Source organism: Somniosus microcephalus, unplaced genomic scaffold (genome assembly GCF_052327205.1).
Source record: "Somniosus microcephalus isolate GS21.2 unplaced genomic scaffold, FLI_Smic_1.0 unresolved_chr1, whole genome shotgun sequence".
Classification (NCBI taxonomy): domain Eukaryota; kingdom Metazoa; phylum Chordata; class Chondrichthyes; order Squaliformes; family Somniosidae; genus Somniosus; species Somniosus microcephalus.
The window spans coordinates 2,821,366-2,836,011 of NW_028225179.1; the positions used below are offsets into that span (position 1 = coordinate 2,821,366).

Below are 14,646 nucleotides of genomic sequence, written 5' to 3' on the forward strand. Positions count from 1 at the left end.
ATGTCCCGGTGTCTATGAACAGTGGTGTTTCCAGTAGTGAGTCCCCTGTCCCGGTGTCTATGAACAGTGGTGTTTCCTGTAGTGAATTCCATGTCCCGGTGTCTATGAACAGTGGTGTTTCCAGTAGTGAGTCCCCTGTCCCGGTGTCTATGAACAGTGGTGTTTCCTGTAGTGAATTCCATGTCCCGGTGTCTATGAACAGTGGTGTTTCCAGTAGTGAGACCCCTGTCCCGGTGTCTATGAACAGTGGTGTTTCCAGTAGTGAGTCCCCCGTCCCGGTGTCTATGGACAGTGGTGTTTCCAGTAATGAGCCCCCTGTCCCGGTGTCTATGGACAGTGGTGTTTCCAGTAGTGAGTCCCCTGTCCCGGTGTCTATGGACAGTGGTGTTTCCAGTAGTGAGTCCCCTGTCCTGGTGTCTATGGACAGTGGTGTTTCCAGTAGTGAGTCCCCTGTCCCGGTGTCTATGAACAGTTGTGTTTCCAGTATTGAGTCCCCTGTCCCGGTGTCTATGAACAGTGGTGTTTCCAGTAATGAGCCCCCTGTCCCGGTGTCTATGGACAGTGGTGTTTCCAGTAATGAGCCCCCTGTCCCGGTGTCTATGGACAGTGGTGTTTCCAGTAATGAGCCCTCTGTCCCGGTGTCTATGAACAGTGGTGTTTCCAGTAGTGAGTCCCCTGTCCCGGTGTCTATGGACAGTGGTGTTTCCAGTAGTGAGTCCCCTGTCCTGGTGTCTATGAACAGTGGTGTTTCAAGTAGAGTCCCCCGTCCCGGTGTCTATGAACAGTGGTGTTTCCAGTAATGAGCCCCCTGTCCCGGTGTCTATGGACAGTGGTGTTTCCAGTAGTGAGTCCCCCGTCCCGGTGTCTATGAACAGTGGTGTTTCCAGTAGTGAGTCCCCTGTCCCGGTGTCTATGGACAGTGGTGTTTCCAGTAGTGAGTCCCCTGTCCTGGTGTCTATGAACAGTGGTGTTTCAAGTAGAGTCCCCCGTCCCGGTGTCTATGAACAGTGGTGTTTCCAGTAATGAGTCCCCTGTCCCGGTGTCTATGGACAGTGGTGTTTCCAGTAGTGAGCCCCCTGTCCCGGTGTCTATGGACAGTGGTGTTTCCAGTAATGAGCCCTCTGTCCCGGTGTCTATGAACAGTGGTGTTTCCAGTAGTGAGTCCCCTGTCCCGGTGTCTATGGACAGTGGTGTTTCCAGTAGTGAGTCCCCTGTCCCGGTGTCTATGAACAGTGGTGTTTCCAGTAATGAGCCCTCTGTCCCGGTGTCTATGGACAGTGGTGTTTCCAGTAGTGAGTCCCCTGTCCCGGTGTCTATGGACAGTGGTGTTTCCAGTAGTGAGTCCCCTGTCCTGGTGTCTATGAACAGTGGTGTTTCAAGTAGAGTCCCCCGTCCCGGTGTCTATGAACAGTGGTGTTTCCAGTAGTGAGTCCCCCCCGCCGAATTCCCCCCCCCCGCCGAATTATCCCCCTCGCCGAATTTCCCTCCCGCCGAATTCCCTCCCACTGAATTTCCCCCACGCTACTCAATTCCCCCGTCTAATACCCCTGTGATACGCTCTTCTCCCCCGTTTAATACCCGTGATACGCTCTTCTCCCCTCTGAGCTACTCACTTCCCCCTGTCTAATACCCCCGTGATACTCTTCTCCTCCCCAGCTCATCTAATACCCGTGATAGATACTCTCTTCTCCCCCGTCTAATACCCGTGATACTCTCTTCCCCAGCTTGTCTAATACCCCTGTGATACTCTCTTCTTCATCCCCCGTCTAATACCCGTGATACTCTTTCCCCCCAATACCCGTGATACTCTCTTCTCCCCCGTCTAATACCCGTGATACTCTCTTCCCCAGCTTGTCTAATACCCCTGTGATACTCTTTCCCCCCAATACCCGTGATACTCTCTTCTCTCCCTTGCCTAATGCCCGTGATACTCTCTTCTCCCCCCCGTCTAATACCCCCGTGATGCTCTCTTCTTCCCCCCATCTAATACCCCCGTGATACTCTCTTCTTCCCCATCTAATACCCCCGTGATACTCTCTTCTCCCCCCGTGTAATACCCCCGTGATACTCTCTTCTTCCCCCCATCTAATACCCCCGTGATACTCTCTTCCCCCCTAATACCCCTGTGATACTCTCTTCTCTCCCTTGTCTAATACCCGTGTGATAGTCTCTTCCCCCCAGCTCGTCTAATACCCCTGTGATTCACTCTTCTTCCCCCCGTCTAATACCCCTGTGATACTCACTTCCCCCCATACCCCCGTGATACTCTCTTACCCCCAATACCCGTGATACTCTCTTCCCCCCCAATACCCCTGTGATACTCTCTTCTCTCCCTTGTCTAATACCCCTGTGATACTCTTCCCCCCAGCTCGTCTAATACCCCCGTGACACTCTCTTCCCCCCCAATACCCGTGATACTCTCTTCTCCCCCAGTACCCGTGATACTCTCTTCTCTCCCTTGTCTAATACCCGTGATACTCTCTTCTCCCCCGTCTAATACCCCTGTGACTATAGCTCCGTGACATCCCCCCTATAATACAACCCATTAAAATCCCCCATAATACCCCTGCGTACTACACCCTCGTGAAGTTACCCCACCGTGAAACTCTCCACCTATAATTTCCCCCCCGTTTAATCCCCCTCTGAATTCCCCCCACTTGTAGAATTCCCCTCGCTTATCTCCTGCGCCCCCCCTGCTGTACTGTCCACCCGTGTGCCACTCCTGTAAAATAACTCCCCCTGTATAATTCACCCCATCTCCCTGTACACTCCGCCCCCTGTACCTCTCTCCCTCTGTGAAACTCCTTCCCTCCTCCCCCTTGGTGAAACTCCACAGCCCCCCCTATATAAGACCCCCATATATCTCCATCCATGTATAATCATCCCGCCCTGTCAATCTCCCTCCCCACCGCTGGTGAAACTCCACAGCCCCCCCTGTATAAGACCCCCATATCTCCATCCCTGTATAATCCTGCCCACCCTGTCAATCTCCCTCCCCACCGCTGGTGAAACTCCACAGCCCCCCCTGTATAAGACCCCCATATATCTCCATCCATGTATAATCCCCCCGCCCGCCCTGTCAATCTCCCTCCCCACCGCTGGTGAAACTCCACAGCCCCCCCTGTATAAGACCCCCATATATCTCCATCCATGTATAATCGCCCCACCCTGTCAATCTCCCTCCCCACCGCTGGTGAAACTCCACAGCCCCCCACTGTATAAGACCCCCATATATCTCCATCCATGTATAATCCTGCCCGCCCTGTCAATCTCCCTCCCCACCGCTGGTGAAACTCCACAGCCCCCCCTGTATAAGAGCCCCATATCTCCATCCATGTATAATCCTGCCCGCCCTGTCAATCTCCCTTCCCACCGCTGGTGAAACTTTATTTTGCCCCGTGTGTGAATCACTCACTTACCTGGTGTGGCTCCAAATCACAACTCTCTTTAATTTGCTTTAATTCACGTCCAAACAAACAGACAATGTAAAACACTCCCCCCGCACCGAGCACAAAATGGCTGCCCACCCGCACCGAGCACAAAATGGATGCCTCCCCCCGCACCAAGCACAAAATGGCTGCCTCCCCCAGCACCGAGCACAAAATGGCTGACCCCTCGCACCGAGCACAAAATGGCTGCCTCCCCCCGCACCAAGCACAAAATGGCTGCCCCCCCGCACCGAGCACAAAATGGCTTCCCCCTGCACCAAGCACAAAATGGCTGCCTCCCCCCCCGCACCAAGCAAAAAATGGCTGTGGCCGCTCACTCAGTCGGTGGCTGTAAAATGAGTGTCTGGAACATATTTGGAGAGAGATTGAGAAGCCTGGGAATACAGGAGGGTGAGAGTGTGAGAGGGGGGGCATTAGAGATCAGAGGGGGGTGCAGACGTGGAGCAAGAGATGACGGACATTCCCAACCTTCCCGCACAGTACCGTCCCAGCTCCAGGTATGTTCCTCACTTCAGGAAGGTGTTTACCCCCCGCCAACCCCCATCAGTGTAGTGGGAAACAAAACCTGAGCTGGGTGTCCCTGAACAGAGAAATGACACACAGAGATTTGGGTGACATAGGAGGCCATTCAGCCCTTCAAGCCTGTCCCACCAATGTTAGATTGTGGCTGATCTGCACCTCGACTCCATTTACCCACAGGAGAGAGGCAGAGACGTAGAGGGAAAGAAACTGTTTGACTTGGCGTTATACAACAAACCGGGTGATGGTGAATCAGCCTCCCGTTTCACATCTCGCCCTATTGTAACATTGATGGAAATCAACCTCGGGAGAGATGTGACGCAGGATTCTGGTTTATTGTCACTGGGTTCACACTGTGGCACCGGGTCAACATCTGGCCCAGTGAGAGGGACTGAGGAGCAGAAAGCAGAGATACGGAAAGTGAGAAGGACAAAGAGGCAGAACGGAGTGAGAGGGAGCAAGATTGGGACTAAGAGAGAGAGAGGGAGCCAGAACCAGTGAGAGGAGCAGAGATCAGAAGGCAGAGAAACTGAGATTCAAATTATAAAGAGAGGCAGATGGACAAAGAGAGAGGGAGAGAGTGGCTGGCAGAGAGAGAGAGAGAGAGAGTTAGGGAGAGAGGCAGAAATAGAGAGTTGGAGATCGAGAAAGACAGAGAGTGCTGCAGAGAAAGAGTTGGAGAGGCAGAGATATCAAGAAAGACGTAGATAGAAAGAAGATTCGAGAGGGAGATGAAGGGATGCAAAGATTAACGTTGCAGGAAGAGATAAAGAACAATGGAGAGAGAGAGATTGACGTAGAGATACAGATATAACGAAAGATGTGCCGATACAGAGATGTGACTCGAGAGGGAGGGAGGTGGAAAGTGGAATATACAGCTTACAGTGGGCGATCGGGAGAACTAACTCCAGTGGAAATTCAAGCCCCCCGATGTGTCTACGGGGACAGGTGTCTCTGACTGTACAGCCTGGCCTGCGTGTGTCTCTGTCACTGGTCCCAGGCTGTAAGGGACAGACAGAGAGATGGGGAAATAGGGAGAGAGAGAGAGAGGGAATGGGACAAGTTTAGAGCAAAGAAGGAGGCCATTCGGCCCCTCATGTCTGCGCCGGACGATTTATAAAGCTATCCAGCCTAATCCCACTCTCCTGCTCTGGGTCCGTCGCCTTATCGGTTACGGCACTTCTAGTGCATATATGGCTCCTGGTTATTGACCTCTCTGCTGGGGGAAAGCAGTCCTTCCCATCCACTCTATCTAGGCCCCTCATCATTTTATACACCTCCATTTAATCTCCCTCAGTCTCTGTTCCAAAGAAAACCAACCCAGCCTATCCAGTCTTTCCTCATAGCTAATAAAGGAAAGTATCTAGTCTGCCATCTTCAGTGCCTTTTCTACAGAGGTAGAGAGAGAGAGGGTGGTGCAGAAAGATGTACAAGTTACATTGGGGGGAGCAAGCGATGGCAATGAATCGCAGGGTGATAAACAGACACATTGGCGGCCAGGCAGGCAGCCTGTGCTGAGGGGGCCTCGGTCACTCTCCTCCCTCTGAAGGAAGCACTTCTCCAGGATTCCACCTCCCAAAAGACTCTCTCTCTGCATCGTCACGTTGCAGCTTCTGGAGAGAGAGAAATGAAAATTGATTAAAAGAAAGCACGCAATGAATTAAAAAACTACATGCACAGCTCTGACCAAGGAAATGGAGTTTATTTTGCTGATTTGTCATCATTTACTGGTTTCTAAAAATGTCCCAATCCTCTGGCCTAACACTAATCTTGGCAACATTGTCTGCCTTTTCTTTCAATGTGATCCCATCTTTAACTCCCTTAGTTAGCCACGGATGGTGCGTCCTCCTCGTAGAGCCTTTCTTTCTCACTGGAATACACCTTTGCTGAGATTGATGAAATATCTCCTCAAATGTCTGCCACTGCTGAGCTAGCGTCTTACCCTTTCATCTATTTTCCCAGTCCGCTTCAGCCAACTCTGTCCTCGGACCCTTGTAATTGCCTTTATTTCAGTTTAGGACACTAGTTTCAGACCCAAGTTTCTCACCCTCAAAATAAATTTGAAATTCTACCAATCACTCTTTCTTCGGGGATCCTTTACTATGAGATCATTAATTAATCCTGTCTCATTACACATTACCAGATCTAAAATAGCATCTCCCACTTCTGGCATTTAACAGTCACCTCCATCTGCGTCCCCCCCTCTCTCTCCCCATCGCTTGTTCTCTTTCCCCCTCTCTCTGTTCCTATCTAGCTCCCCATCTCTGTCGCTCTTTTTCATTCACTCATCTGCTCTCTCTCTCTGATTCTTTCCCTCTATCTCAGCTTTAATCTTGATTAAAATGTATTCTGAAATGTTTCTGTCTCAACATTTAAAATAACGACAAATCCAATTGCATTTTTTAAGTTAAGGGGGAAAAATTCGGTTGCAATGCAAAAAGAGAGAGAGAGCAAGCGAGAGAAAGCTCGAGAGAAATAACAACAACAATGAGATTTGTATAGTGCCTTTAATGTAGTTAAACCTCCCAGGGAGCTGCACAGGAGTGTTATAAAACAAAATTTCACATCGAGCCACACAAGAGAAAGATGGCGAGAGAGAGAGAGAGAGAAAGCTGGTGAGAGAGAGAGAGAGACAGAGAAAGCTGGAGAGAGAGAGAGAGAGACAGAGAAAGATGGCGAGAGAGAGACAGAGAAAGCTGGAGAGAGAGACAGAGAAAGCTGGAGAGAGACAGAGAAAACTGGAGAGAGAGACAGAGAAAGCTGGAGAGAGAGACAGACAGAGAAAGCTGGCGAGAGAGAGAGAGAGAAAGCTGGAGAGAGACAGAGAAAGCTGGAGAGAGAGAGAGGAAGCTGGAGAGAGAGAGAGGAAGCTGGTGAGAGAGAGAGAGAAACCTGGAGAGACAGAGAAAGCTGGCAAGAGAGAGAGAGAGAGAGAAAGCTGGCGAGAGAGAGACAGAGAAAGATGGCGAGAGAGAGAGAGACAAAGATGGCGAGAGAGAGAGAGAGAAAGCAGGCGAGAGAGAGAAAGCTGGCGAGAGAGAGAGAGACAAAGATGGCGAGAGAGAGAGAGAGAGAAAGCAGGCGAGAGAGAGAAAGCTGGACAGAGAGACAGAGAAAGCTGGAGAGAGAGAGACAGAGAAAGCTGGAGAGAGAGAGAGACAGAGAAAGCTGGAGAGAGAGAGACAGAGAAAGCTGGAGAGAGAGAGACAGAGAAAGCTGGAGAAAGAGACAGATAAAGCTGGCGAGAGAGACAGAGAAAACTGGAGAGAGAGAGACAGAGAAAGCTGGAGAGAGAGACAGACAGAGAAAGCTGGCGAGAGAGAGAGAGAGAAAGCTGGAGAGAGACAGAGAAAGCTGGAGAGAGAGAGAGGAAGCTGGTGAGAGAGAGAGAGAAACCTGGAGAGACAGAGAAAGCTGGCAAGAGAGAGAGAGAGAGAAAGCTGGCGAGAGAGAGACAGAGAAAGATGGCGAGAGAGAGAGAGACAAAGATGGCGAGAGAGAGAGAGAGAAAGCAGGCGAGAGAGAGAAAGCTGGCGAGAGAGAGAAAGCTGGACAGAGAGACAGAGAAAGCTGGAGAGAGAGAGACAGAGAAAGCTGGAGAGAGAGAGACAGAGAAAGCTGGAGAGAGAGAGACAGAGAAAGCTGGAGAGAGAGAGACAGAGAAAGCTGGAGAGAGAGAGACAGAGAAAGCTGGAGAGAGAGAGACAGAGAGAGAGACCAAGAGACCAGCCCAGAGACACAGTAAGGCCCGGGGACAGAGAGAGAGAGAGCGAGGTCGTGGGAACAGAGAGAGAGAGAACCCGGGAACAGAGAGAGAGATCCCGGCAACAGAGAGAGAGGACATCGGAGCGGGAGGGAGCGAGAGAGCGTGAGAGAGAGAGAGGAGAGGAAACACCAGCTGGAGAGAAAAAGCTGGAGAGAGAGAGAAACAGAGGCCTGAACCGCGAGACCGGAGACCGGGAGGAGCAGCCCGAACCAGGACAATAAATAAGAGGCCTGGGGAGGGTGAACCCGAGAACGCGAGGCCCAGAGACCGCGGGATCGGAGACCGGGAGGAGCGGCCCGAACCGGGAAAACAAGTAAGAGGCCTGGGAAGGGCGAACCCGAGACCGCGAGGTCGGAGAACAGGAGGAGCGGCCCGAACCGGGAAAACAAGTAAGAGGCCTGGGGAGGGTGAACCCGAGACCGCGAGGCCCAGAGACCGCGGGAACGGAGACCGGGAGACCAGGGCAGAAAACAGCCTGGTCAGTCAAAAAACCCGGGGGCCTGAGACCGACACGACGACACGAGGAGATCCGCCCAGAGCGCGGAAAGCGAATGAGTCCGGGGCACGGAGAGTGGACGAGTTTGGAACACGGAGAGAGAGAGCGAGTCCGAGGCCCGGAGAGCGAGTGAGAGTCGGAAGAGAAAAAAAAAAAAAACGGAGAAATAAGTTTTACCTAATTCTACCTAAGTTTCATTTTAGTTAAAGTTAGTTCGGAAAAAATTTAAGTTTATTTAAATTTAGTCGAAAAAACCTGAAGAAAGAACAACAAACCCGCGAGGAAAAGGAATAGAAACCCGAGAGAAACGATAAACTACCCGAACCAAGATCCTGTGAGAGAAAGAGAAAGATAAACCTTTAAGAACAGCTATATCAAAGATGAACCCCTGAAAAACTCCCAATTTTGGACCTAAAATTGGGCTAAGGTGGAACACGACACAAAAGAGACAAAAAACAAACGACTACAATGAGCAGGGAAATGATATATCCTGAGCAATGCACAAAAAATAAAGCAAAGGAAAAATACAAGTACACAACACTAAAAAATAACCCAGAGATCCTCTACGTTGACTATACCACACACAAAGGGACTAAGCTGAAGAACAACCTCATATTCTACACCGAATACGTCACCTCCTGGAAGGAGACTTTACAAAAACACTACGCATACGTCTCCAGTGAAGGTATTGGCAGTGGAGGCAGACTGAAAATATGTAAAGATAGAAACCTAGATAAAGATGACCCCCTGCTAACCATAAGCTACTACAACAAAAATAGAAAGATCATGATACAGGGGAATGTGGAAAATCTGGACTCCTTCGAAAAGGAATTCCCCCAGTTGAAAACTAAGGCAGACACAAAGAAGACCAATGGACAGGAAGCAAAAGAGAGTCGAACAGAGGATGATGAGAACCAAGTGGAGGAAGAAGAAGAGAGACCAGCAGAGGAAAACACCTCCCTGTCCATCTCCACCGCCCCCACACCTCTCAACGAAAACAAAATGATGAAAGAGAATCTGGCCAAACTAGAACTTGATTTCAACGAATACAGAGAAACACTGGCCAAGAATCTGAAGGAGGAATTCAAACAGCTAAAAACGGAACACGAATCCACCATCCACAAGATGACAAAGACCATAGAGGAGCAAAGAAATGAGATCAAAGAACTCCGTACTCAACTAAACAAAACGAAGGAGACCGTAGAAAGGCTCAGCAGGCAACACAAACCTCTTAAGGTCCAAAAACCTGAGGACACAAAAACAACACACACAAGGACACAGAACCCGCCGGATGCCACCCCACACGACGACACACCGAAAGCCACAAACCCCGCTCCAACCAGCCCTCAGTCGAATCATGCCCAGACTACTGCTACCCAGTCCTCGCACACAGGAACACAAAAACCGACAGATACCCCCCCAAACGAGGACACACCGAAAGCCCCAAACCCCGCTCCTGCCACACAACATATCCCAGAAACCCAGCCAACAACCAGCCACCAGGCGAGTCCTACCCAGACTACTGTTACCCAGTCTGAAAAACCAGCCCCTCAGGCGGTCCTGCTGACCGACTCCAACGGAAAGTTCCTGGACCCCCAGAGGCTGTTCCCAGACCATCAAGTCCTGAAAAAATGGTGCAGCAACACAGACCAAGCAATGAAGATCCTGAACAAAGAATCCCTTGGAAGCCCCAAATGGATTGTGATCCACACAGGCACGAACGACCTACGCACCCTACAGGAAGGCACTGCTAGGGCGGTGAGCAGGATGGCGGAAAAGGCCAGCAGGGAATTCCCCGAGGCGCGGATCGTGATCTCCACACTACTGCCCAGAAAGGACACCCCAGCCTATATAATCCACAACACCAACAGGGAGATCGACACGAGATGTTCTGTCCTCCCCAACGTCTCCCTGGCCCATCATCCAAACATCAACACAAGGGACCTCTATGACGAAATACATCTACTCAAACAGCGGATGTGGGTCTTCGCAAGAAACCTCAAACACTGCCAAAAGACGCAGCCCTCCCACCCCCTCTACCATTGGGAGCCCAAACAGGACCACCAATGTCCCCCACCCCCCATTACAAAACCAACAACAGAACCGTGCTTTTATACCTGACCCAAGACCCCCCTCTAGACCACAGACTGTAGACCAAGAACTGAGAAAGATCATGACGATGCTGAACAGCCTGATAGAAAGCCGGAGAAATTATTAATATTGTTATTTATCATTATCATTATTGTTATCTTATCAGTATTATTACTATTATTAGATAGATATATGTGCATGCCTCATGAAATTTATACTAAATCATCATTTAGCATTATAGAAAATAGTGTTTCCACACTCATCCCACAAAATAGGTCCATTTTATTTCGTTTTATTGAACTATATAAATGCGTTCTTTCCACATAAGCTGCTGGAATATCCAGGGCCTCCGCTCCTCAACTTTTGGGATGAAGAGTACAGACCCTGAATTCCTAAAAGCTATAAAAGACATTGATATAACTGTGTTAACAGAAACATGGTGCCAAAAGGACGTGCCGACCCACTGTCCCCCAATGTACCATGAAATCATTGTGCCCTCAGTAAAGAACACTAAAACACGCAAGGGCAGAACCTCCGGGGGAATATTGGTGTGGTATAAGGGAGAACTGGACAAACACATCTCACCGGTAAAACAGGGAAAATCACACGTATGGCTAAAACTAGATAAAAATATAGGAATAGCAAAAAAAGATGTTTATTTATGTGCGATCTACATACCTCCAATAGAATCGCCATATTTCGAAGAGGAGTTATTTGATACTCTCCACATGGAAATCAGCCATTTCCAGGCCCAAGGAAAGGTGATAATATGTGGGGACCTAAATGCAAGGACCGGTTGTGAACCTGACTTCATAGACCCACAGGGAAACAACCATGTGTTTGGCCAGACCCCTTTAGATGTCACACCAGCCATCGCAAATCGGAACAACCTTGATCGTGAAATAAATAAAAGCGGTAGGGAGGTAGTGCAACTCTGCCGAGCCTTAGGCCTGTACATAGTTAACGGTAGGTTCAGAGGGGACTCCCTAGGGAGACTCACATACTCCTCAAATCTTGGGTCTAGTGTGGTGGACTATACAATCACTGACCTGGACCCCTGCGATATCAACTCATTCACTGTCAGGCAGCAATCCCCCCTCTCAGACCATAACCAAATAAATATGTACCTTAAACTTTCTGCCCAAACTACAGACACAAAAAAGGAACCCAGTAAGCTCCATAAAATAAACCAGACATACAGATGGGCCCCAGACAGTGGAGAAAAATTCATCACAGCACTAAAGTCACCTGATCTCACAAGTAAAATATCAAAATTTAAAGAAAACCCATACGAGATCACCAGAGATGGTGTAAACATGGCCATAGAGGATATAAATATGATCTTCCATGAGGCAGCTGTAAAAGCCGACCTTGTGAAACAGAAGAGGAAGCGTCACAAAAGACAAAATAAAAATAAGAAATGGTTTGACCACGAATGCAAAAATGCCAGAAAAGACCTGAGAAAAATATCAAACCAAAAGCATCGCCAACCAAACAATCCGGACCTACGTACTAGATACAATGAAACCCTCAAAAGATATAAACACACCATTAGGAACAAAACACAAAACTATACCCACAAAATACTCGAAGAAATTGAAAACTCCACCAATCCAAAACAATTCTGGGAAATGTGGAATAACCTGAGTACAACACAATTGCAAGCATTACCAATCCAAGATGGCGACATCTGGAGAACACATTTTGAAAACCTCTACAAAGACATCCCAATAAACGAAACAAACCCAAGTCAACATCAGGTCACAGAAAAACTCCACACATTAGAAGCAACAATTAAAGACAACCAAAACCCTCTAGACTCCCCAATCACATGGAAAGAACTGGCCACAAAAACAAAATCTCTCCACCTAAAGAAAGCCTGTGGCCCAGACAACATCAAAAATGAAATGCTCAAGTTCAGCAATATGGAGATGCAGGGTGCGGTACTCAAATTATTCAACATCATATTACGTTCAGGCTGTTTTCCCGATATCTGGTGCCAAGGACTAATCTCCCCCATATATAAAAGTGGAAACAAATCAGACCCAAATAACTACCGCGGCATCTGTGTCAACAGTTGTCTAGGGAAGTTATTCTGCAGTATTCTAAATAGTAGACTACTTGATTTTCTTAACAAACATAATATCCTCAGAAAAAACCAAATAGGCTTTCTTCCAAAACACCGCACCGCCGACCATATCTATACCCTTCACACCCTCATTGGAAAACATATACACCAAACAAAAAAATGGGAAAATATTCGCCTGTTTCATCGACTTCAAGAAAGCCTTTGACTCTATATGGCACGAAGGGCTCTATTATAAACTTCTTCAGTGTGGAATAGGGGGCAAAGTCTATGACCTTATTAAATCAATGTATCTGAAAAACAAATGCGGGGTCAAAATTGGAGACAAACGCACCGATTTCTTCACCCAGAGAAGAGGCATCCGGCAGGGCTGCAATTTGAGCCCGACCCTGTTTAACATATACATAAATGAATTAGCAGACATGCTGGAGCAAAGCGAGTCACCAGGTCTCCGTCTCCTGGATGGAGAAGTGAAATCCCTGTTCTATGCGGACGACCTGGTTCTGCTGTCTCCCACAGAACAGGGATTACAGCAACAACTAGACCTACTCGACAAATACTGCCAAAATTGGGCTCTAACAGTAAATCTAAAGAAAACCAACATCATGATTTTTCAAAAAAGGCCCAGATGTCAGGAAAACAAATACCAGTTTACCCTCAGTGATACCACTATAGGACACACTATGAGCTACACCTACCTTGGTCTAACTATTACAGCATCAGGGAGCTTCAGCATAGCAGTGAATGCACTAAAAGAAAAAGCCCGAAGAGCCCTATATGCAATAAAAAGAAAATTCTACAACATCCAAATCCCAATCAAAATCTGGCTCAAAATATTTGACAGCATAATCCTGCCCATTGCACTGTACGGTAGTGAAGTATGGGGCCCGCTAAATCACCAAAGCTACACTAAATGGGAAAAACACACAATAGAAGCCCTACATGCAGAATTCTGCCGAAGCATCCTTCGCACCCAAAGAAAAACGCCAACAAATGCATGCAGAGCCGAACTAGGCAGATACCCACTGATAATAAACATCCAAAAACGAGCACTAAACTTCCTAAATCACCTCAAATCTAGCTCCTCAGACACCCTTCATTTCAAAGCCTTTCAGACCCAAGAGCTAAACCCAGAAAAGAGTCCCCTGAGTCAGCTGCTACTGAAACTAAGTACTCAGCCAGACCCTGACCAGCCCCAGACCAACACAGCCGTCCAAACACCAATCCGAGTGAACCAAATCATTAAAAAATGCAAAGAAACCTACCTGGAACATTGGAACAAAATAACCGAAAGCCAAAGCAGATTAGAATGTTACCGGGCCCTAAAAAGAGAATATAAACTGGCAGACTACCTCACGACCATCAGAGACACAAAACAGAGACAGACCCTCACCAGGTACAGACTAAGCGACCACCAACTGGAAATTGAAAAAGGCAGATACAAGAAATCCTGGAAGCCTAGAGAGAATAGAATATGCGATCAATGTCTGGCCGGCGAGGTTGAAACAGAGATGCATTTCCTCCTAAAATGCGAAAAATTCAACACATCAAGAAACATATTATTCAACAAGCTAAGCCAAACAACCCCAGATTTCAAGGAATTGGATGACCTGTCAAAATTGAGATTAGTCCTAGGAGAAGGAGACAGACCATACCTTGGGGCCAAATATGTAACAACATGTCACAACCTGAGGACTGTTTAAAATTAAGACTGCTTAAAATTATTATTGAACGTACCAAATGAAGTACAAAGACTGTTTAAAATTAATATTGTTTAAAAGTAATATTGTATGTACCCAACAAATGTCAAATCCATTGACACCTACAGAATGTTGGAAAACTGTACCTTTTTGCTATGTAAGCTTTGGCAATATGGTTCTCTGTAAACTTTCATGCCAATAAAGCATTTGAATTGGAATTGGAATTGGACAGAAAGCTGGAGAGAGAGGCAGAGAAAGCTGGAGAGAGAGAGACAGAGAAAGCTGGAGAGAGAGAGACAGAGAAAGCTGGCGAGAGAGAGATAAAGCTGGAGAGAGAGAGACAGAGAAAGCTGGAGAGATACAGAGAAAGCTGGAGAGAGAGAAAGAGAGAAAGCTGGCGAGAGAGAGACAGAGAAAGCTGGTGAGAGAGAGAGAGAAAGCTGGAGAGAGAGCGAGGGAGAAAGCTGGAGAGACAGAGAAAGCTGGAGAGAGAGAGAGAGAGAAAGCTGGAGAGAGAGAGAAAGCTGGAGAGAGAGAGA

The 14,646-nt window shown here is 48.1% G+C and overlaps 1 long non-coding RNA gene across 1 annotated transcript; it reads right to left on the reverse strand.

Annotated features, from left to right (window-relative positions):
• Nucleotides 1-3,429: 3,429 nt before the first annotated feature.
• On the reverse strand, nucleotides 3,430-13,867 carry LOC147093184 (uncharacterized). The gene is made up of 2 exons (XR_015074679.1): nucleotides 13,801-13,867; nucleotides 3,430-5,581 (listed from the first exon to the last, which is right to left on the reverse strand). It is a non-coding gene; the product is annotated as an uncharacterized LOC147093184 (long non-coding RNA).
• Nucleotides 13,868-14,646: the final 779 nt, after the last annotated feature.